The sequence below is a fragment of the Rhagoletis pomonella genome, unplaced genomic scaffold, assembly GCF_013731165.1.
Source record: "Rhagoletis pomonella isolate Grant_MI unplaced genomic scaffold, Rhpom_1.0 Rhpom_scaffold_00007, whole genome shotgun sequence".
NCBI lineage: Eukaryota > Metazoa > Arthropoda > Insecta > Diptera > Tephritidae > Rhagoletis > Rhagoletis pomonella.
The window spans coordinates 30,848,702-30,856,818 of NW_023458561.1; positions in this window are offsets into that span (position 1 = coordinate 30,848,702).

Below are 8,117 nucleotides of genomic sequence, written 5' to 3' on the forward strand. Positions count from 1 at the left end.
CTTCAAGCTAGTTTAGGATGGCCAAGTTTCCACGTCACCATCCTACAGCAGATTCTAAGCTAAAGCTATATAAATATATCCAAAGTACGATAGCTGAGTCAGTAAATCCTTACTAAATATGATTCAACACTGGCTGAAAGCTGTTTGCGCTCGATTTGCCTTCAGCTCGTCGTAAGTCATATTCAACGCCCTATCTAGAGTTACCTCTAGATTTCTTACGCTTTTGAGCACGGATGGCTGAGACCTTCCAACTTGCTTTTCCATGTAAGCAAGATTAGGATTATTTTGCTGGGTTTAAGAGCAAGATCCTGAAAAGTACTGCAATATATGTCTTACTCATGATCTTTTCTGTCTTTATATTTGCCTTCCTGAGAGATTCTCCTGACGCTCTTTTACAAATGCATGAAAAATGGAGAGGGAAAGAAACTGAAGTGCTGAAGGTGAATGCTTTTTGGAACCTTTCACACTTTATGTAAACAGCGATGGAAGAAATAATAGAAAAAATATTTTTTTTTTTTATAAAAGTCTAGCGGATTATATACAAGCACCATATAAATCCATATTTAAAAGTTTGTACAAAAATTTAAAAAACTCAGCAAATTTTACCAAAATCCCCCAAAAATTTCAAACTTTTTATTCAGAAATTTTAGGCATACAGTTTTATATCCCACTGAATTTTTCAAGATTTGTAATAATTTTTTTTTAGCTGGCAATGTATTATTTCTTCCACTTTCCACTGAACTTTCCTGTGTTTTTCGAAAATTTTTCGGAATTTACAATGGTATACATATACATTAAAATCTGAACAAGAAATTTGTGAATGGATAAAAAATGACTGCCTTATCCTTGTTTTTGTTCTACAGCCTCAGCATCCTTTAGCCACACAACCACTGGCAGCATGTTGCTTTCGAACTCCTTTCAACCAATAACTTGTAAGGGCGAACATTGACAGCGAACCGGCAGCATCAGCATCGGCAAACATGTTGTAGCAAACGAACCGCATAATGAAGTTAACAAATTAAGTTCACTTAAATGTTTGTATGTGTGAAATAATATTGTTAGGAATTGTTGAAATCACTTTAGGTGAAACAGGCACGATATTTGGAAGGTGCGATATAACAGCTGTGAGCAACATTGTTGAATGTGTAAAACAAGTGTTGTATGTCAAGGCGTACATATGTACATAGATACATACATACATACATATGTAGATACATATGTCATAGAGCTGACTTTGCACATGTACAGTAGTGTATATGCATGGATGTGTGCATTCGTTTAGCGAAGATCCTAAGGCAAAAATTGAAAATATTTTTAAAAATAATTCTTTTGCACCTGCATATATGTATGTATGTACATACGGACGCACATGTCTTTATGGACTTGCACATGTTTGTGTGTTGCTGTATATATGTCAGCTACTACTACTTCTTGCACTCTGATCTGCCCAATCACAGGTGGATTGCTTGAAAAGCAGAATACAATGGCACGCAAATTGGCAGCTACGAATGCAAACAAAAAAGTAATAGCATCGAGTTACCAGCCTAGTGGGGCAGGCCGCTAAGCCATGGAAACAAAAGCTTTGCCGCTAATAAAGTGGCATGTTGTCTTTGCGTCAGTCACAGTGGAGGCACGTCATAATCATCATGCCACAAATATGTAATGCAAATGTACATACATACGTACATAGATACATAGTATGTAGTTGCCTCACAGCGCCTGCAGCTTCAATGCATTTCAATGCCGCGTTGGGCTGACTTGAGTAGCCGTTTGGAGCGCATCAACGGCACATTTGCCGGCAGTAGCGCTAGCAGTGGCTATAAAACCTCAAAATTTGCTGCAAGCAAACCAGCAAAAACAACACTTGCAATATGCATTTATATGTACTTGTATACAGATGCACATACACATCCATACTTATTTTTGCGAATAAAGCTGTTCGCTGTCTACTTTGTTAGAGGCACACATTTTATGGGCAATTTCATTAATACTATTTACCAAAAATATTAGCCGTTTTTATTTGAGTTATTAGTCGCCGGTTTTGACCGCTAAAGCGTGGGTTATTTAGCCTACTATATGTATATGTAAGCGTATGTATGTTTTAAGCCGCTTAAGTAGCTAAATGACAAATTGGCTCACAAAGCGCCGGTCAGCAACAATGCCTGCAGATGTTCGGCTATAAATTTTGTATGGCTATTTCTAGTATTGATTGACTTTTTGGGGGGTGCTTGCGTCAAATGCGCGATATCTTCTTTAGCGCGTGTGACGAAATTTTAACCAGTTTTATGAGCAACATCGCCGCTGATCGACTACCAGTTTTTTAGCTGCTCACCAATTATGGGCTTAATCGGATGATTGTTATTTTTTCATAGCTCTTTTTTTTCTATATTTTAAGCTTTTATTGCTATGGGTGTCATTATTTTTGTCATCTTCTTCGTTTAAATATATAATCGCCCATATTTTTGTTGACAAATTTACGAGCTTAATTAGCTACGACTTTCTTTTATGTGTTCATTGTAAGTTTTATTTGTTACATCTATTTATTGAGGATTTTTATAGTTCGAAATATTTTTGTGCACAACGAATGAATGGCCTTAGTAACTCAGTGGGTAAAGCTACGTAGAGACATTTTCGGTATGTCGTGATACTAACCCGACAAGTAAAACACCAAATAAAGTTAGGTATACATTAATCAGGTTTACCCAAGATGAGCGCTTAGGAAGTGGCGATTTGAAAGAACATTTTTGCAGAATTTCGTGCTTTCCTTGGGCCTGCAATTGCCCCACTTTCTTTAAGAACTACTCGCTGTTGCACATACTTACAAGTGACAAAAGTATCAGATGATTTCCGGAAACGCCTCACTACTGAGAACACCTTATTTCTATTGCTACATGATTACCCTCAATATCTACAAAAACTTTAAATAGCCTCTGTAGAAAGCGTAAAAAATTCCATTCATAGGAACGCCACCTATTTAAAAATATTTCCCTTAAACATTTTAATTAATTACCATAGAAAAAAGCTTGGGTCAGGTATATGAATTTTTGGTATTAAAAAATCAAAATATCTGTTTAAAGCCTTTTTCAGTCCTCATTCATTTGATAAAAAATTTGGTTAATTTAGATAAGCGGTTTGTTTATTATTAGGAAAGGGATTTTATAAATGTCCGTATTTCTCAGTTATTATTGGATTTTTCCTCAAAAGTTCAAAAAGTAAAAAAAAATCAGGATTCTTGCCTAGGAGGTCCTGGGATCTATTATAATATTCTATTATAATATTTTTCCGCAGACTTTAAAACATCGAAGGAAATAACTGTTATTTTTCAATCCCTGATTTTCACAGCATATTTTCCAGGCAGAAGAAGAACATTTGTCACTTGTAGGTATGCACAATGCTAACTATCCAGGCAGCAGTAACATCATGAAACTTCAAATGTATATCTAACGGTACTTTTATAAAAAAAAGTATCATTTGCATAGTTTTTTTTTTCAAGCAAGACATCGGGTCGCTACGGTTCCATGATAAAGGTGCTTTGATTATTAAATCCCACTGCGTAATGTTTGGACTTGGTAGCTAAAGAAAAGTCCCGAACTATCCTTAATAATTAAAAACCGAAAACTCTCGAAATAATCTAGATTATTCCGAATAACTTCCAAAAAAAATCCCGGAAAATTTCTGCAAATTTTGGAAATATCCCGAAACAGTTCCGAAAATCAAAACATAAAGAATTCCAAAAGGGCACGAAAAAAAACCTAAAAAAGTCCCGAAAAGTACAGCAAAAATCCCGAAGGTAAAGCCCATAGAATCTGAGGAAGTTCCCAAAAAATTCGAGGCATTAAGAAATCAATTTTAATTGTTTCAAATGCTGCTCTGCGACCACCAACTTCAAATTGATAAAAAACAACGCTTAAAATCGCCAACCTGAGAAAACTGTGAAATTACTTTTCTATTTATACAAATACAATCCACATTTTCCTTTACTTGGCCATTATCCAGGATGGCTTAAATTCCTTTTAGTTACCTAATAAGTGATTATCTCTTATATGCACCAGATCGTTCTAACCGCAGAAGTATAACTCCGATTTCGTCTTTAGTCTATACGTTTTCTTTGTGACGAATAAACGGATTTCAGCAAAATAAAAATATAAATAATACCATTTTCTATTATTTGCCTTTTTTTATATTTTAGCGATTCCCATTAAAAAGAAGAATAAAAAACGTTCTATTCGTTCAGTGTATGGAAACGTTCGTCAAATATTGCAACAACATAACTCTGGATATGCGAAATAGCAATTTTAACGCCCAAAACGAGCAAGCAGCATTAATACTAAACACGGTAATCAATCAGGATTAAGCTATGAACTATCCATTTAGGCTGCAGGCGTTGATTTGAGACCAGTTGTTCTTCACACGGTTAATACATTCCTATAACATGTAACCATATAGACATAGAGTCCATCAAAGCTGACCTTTTAACTTTAAAAAATCGTATTCTTTCTATAAAATGCCACCACAGACTGTACACATAGGACTCGCAGGTAAGCGAACTACCATGGACACTGCTTGGGGAAGTTTTTTATTGACTCTTCTCTGGCTCTTGGTTGTAGATAAAGTATTAGAATCCTTTGAAGAAATTTCAAAGCAGGCTAGGCAGAACGATTAGGAATTATTCGTTCTTCAGTAGAGCTGATTTAGGTCGCAACGCACAAAATTAATTTCCATTCTGTCTAGAGTACATACAGTGCCTTACTCATCTATGGACAAATTTTATTTCCAAGATACATTGCCATAAAAGTACTAGTAACAACGACAAGCAACGCGCTGGGTATAAACAACTTAGTTTCATTTCTTCCACTAACTATTAGCTTTATTTTGCCTTTGTTACGGCTAGCGTAAAATTCAAATGAGTTAAGCGTTATATCCATATGCAAATGTTCTTTTCACGATTTTTAACTGCTTCTTCCTCAATAGCAACACAAATGTAAAGGTGAACGATTTAGGCCAAACTTAAGAAAATTATCATATTTTCTTATAACTTAATCAAGAGTGGATGTTAGTATCTAGTAGAAAAGAGAGCAAAGAATAGGCGAACAGCTTGTTAGAGTTGTGTAGCAGCTGCGCACAAATTTAATACAAAACTTTTTCTACATATTTTTTGTGTTTTTCTTTTTTTTTTTTGTTGTCGGATGTTTGTATGTTATTTAGTATGTGGGTCAAAGTAATCAATGAATCGGCAGCTGCTGTTACGCTACGCCAACACAAAAAAAAACGTATTAGTTTGTAGTTTAAATAATTTTAATTTTATTTTAACAACATCTCCAATCTACTATTTTACCAACCAGCTAGCTAGTTAGCGTATGAAAAAAATAAAGAACAAAAGAAAAAAAAACAAAAGCAAAAGAAATATTCCTAGGCCAGAGACCACAACACGCGCCATGCTGAAGAATTGCTCATCTTATTATCTTAAAACTATCAGCTATAATTCAACGTCTTAAATTGCACAAACGCTCAATCACAGACATACAGCTACACAAGTAGATATGTAGATGAGGTTTCGCGCACACTTATGTACATACATGCACGTTCTTGTTGGTTGTGGTTGGCTGCTTGTCTTCAAGTTACTTAAAATAATTAGCCAATAATGTTGAAAACGTTTTTCGTGTTTGCTGCTATTTGCTGTTGCACTGTCTAGCACCTTGACTGCTCTTCGCAGATGCTACTATAATTTTTTTACTTGTTGTTGCTATTGTTGCCAGTTGCTCATTTGCATATCACATTAGAAACAATTTTGCGGCTAATCACCGCCAACACTGGCCTAAGCCGGCGTAAGCATCTCAAATAGCCAAATGACACTCGCTCTACTGTATCCATGCACACATATTTATTTACATATGTATGTATGCATAAATATGTATGCATGTAAGTACAAGCTCAGGAGCATTCGTAGTTACAATGTTGTGTAGTGTCCCACAGTAATATGTCCGATTTATATCTACATAAATCTATATGAATGAATACCTCAGATGAGATCGCATGTGTTGACAGTTTGTTAGCTACGGTTGTAACAGTAAATATATGCATCAACAAAAACAAGATGATCATACAAAGAACACATTTTAAGGCATTTACATACTTGCTATATATACAAAGCATATAAATTAACTACTAACCAGCTAGAATACTATACTATATACATATGAGAGCACCTCAAACGGCTGTGCGTGCAATTCTATTGTACCGGTGTTTACGAAGGTTGGCAAAGACACCAATGTTTCCTATTTCGACACTGATCTTATTGCGTATTGCGTCAAGTTAGAACCTGAACCAAACGGACTCCTTGCGTAGTGTCCAAACGTGATAGGCAAACCCTAAGAGGATTTTGATCCACCTTACCACGCAGTTTCTAATGAGTTGAGGTGGTGTTTGCTTTTAACCAGACCCACATGCTAACTATACTTCGACCCACTGAATTCGAATCTGAGGTCTGTTTGCCTCGTATACCTTCAAAATTTCAAGTAAACTGCAAAAAATCGAAAAAACCGAAAAAATGGCAATTTTCACAATTTTCTTTAAAGAATGGAAAAATCAAGAAAGGGGAATTGCCATTTCAACCCCATCAATTGAAGAAGGAGTTTGCCTTCCTCATATCGAAGAAAGATACATTTCAAGTACAGAAGTTAGTTATGACTTTGTCACTAAATTGATAGGTACTCATTTATATAATGATGAATTATTATTTTACATTTATTATATGAGGCCATGAGGGCCATAGGAGGCAATCTACAAACAAAAAAAAAAAAAAAAAAAAACAAATAATAATATGAGAAAGAAAGATCTATAAAAAACAAATGCGGTATTTTACTAAAAAGTTCATTGCACCGTGATGCTAAATATTATAGTAAAAGAAGGGCATGCCTCGAGTTGTTACCGTTTCGATTCTAGTAATGCATTTTAAGGTGCACCTCAACTTTTTGCTGAAATGTCAGTTAGGCTACTCTGACACTCACGGCCTCATATTAAGAGTGTTATTATTCCAATGAATGAAATAATTTTCAACGTTAATTCATTGTGTCCTACTTTCCATTTTAAAGAAGTTGGTCACCTTACTTCTACCCTTACTGGCCCTCTTTTACCCTAATTTTAAAGATGTTCCATGTAAAACCGTTAATAATGGCAGATGGAGGATTCAAATATTCTACAAATAAGTGGGACAAGGAATTTTATCAGAAGTCACCAAAGCTGAAATCATCATGTCTTCTGCGGAAAATTGATGGCATTTGGCGTACCAGAGACGATCGGACGATGAGGTGTATGGAGTTTAGAACGTCGTTGTACGGATGCTAATGCTTCTGTACCCGCTGCTGGTGGTACTAAGAGGAACAAAAATTACTCGCTGCTTTGCAAAGATTAGGCACAGAAGGACTTGATTGGAGGGATGAGCTGTGCTGCGTATTCGTAGGGACGCGCTTTCATCTGACCCTCTGTCTTGGTATCAATATGCCCATTAGGCGGCAAAATCTTGTAAGGCGGCTCTTCAGAATCTGTTTTGCAGAATAAGCAATACCATCATTAAGAAGGGATTATACTTGGGCATTTTTGTAGACATTGAGGCTGCTCTCTATAATGTCACCTTTGATATCATGTGTAACTCGGTCCTAAAGCATGGAGTAGAGGCTGCAGAAGGTCAATATGTTATATTCAGAGATAATAAGGGCTGCTCTCAGGGCAGCGTACTTTCTCTTTTGCCGTGGTTCTTAGTACTTGACTCCTCCCTTCCTGCTTCATAATTGGCCCTTCCCTGTCAGTTGTTGACAGGAAAGCACACACAATACTGAATATGATTAATGCTTGGTGTAATCAGCATAGGCTAACCACTAACCCAGCCAAAACTAGTGTCGTACTCTTTAATACATTAAAAGAAGCTGGTTTGAGTATTTAGTATAACACTTAAACGAGTCACAATTAAGATCCCTTCCGAAATTTTATATCTAAGTGTAGTGCTGGATGTCAAACTTTCAGGAAGGTCTCACGTTGAGCACAATGGTCCATTTCCTCCAAACACTTATCTGCGGTTGAGAGCTCAGATAAGTTCCAGTAATTTAAACAAAATATCATAC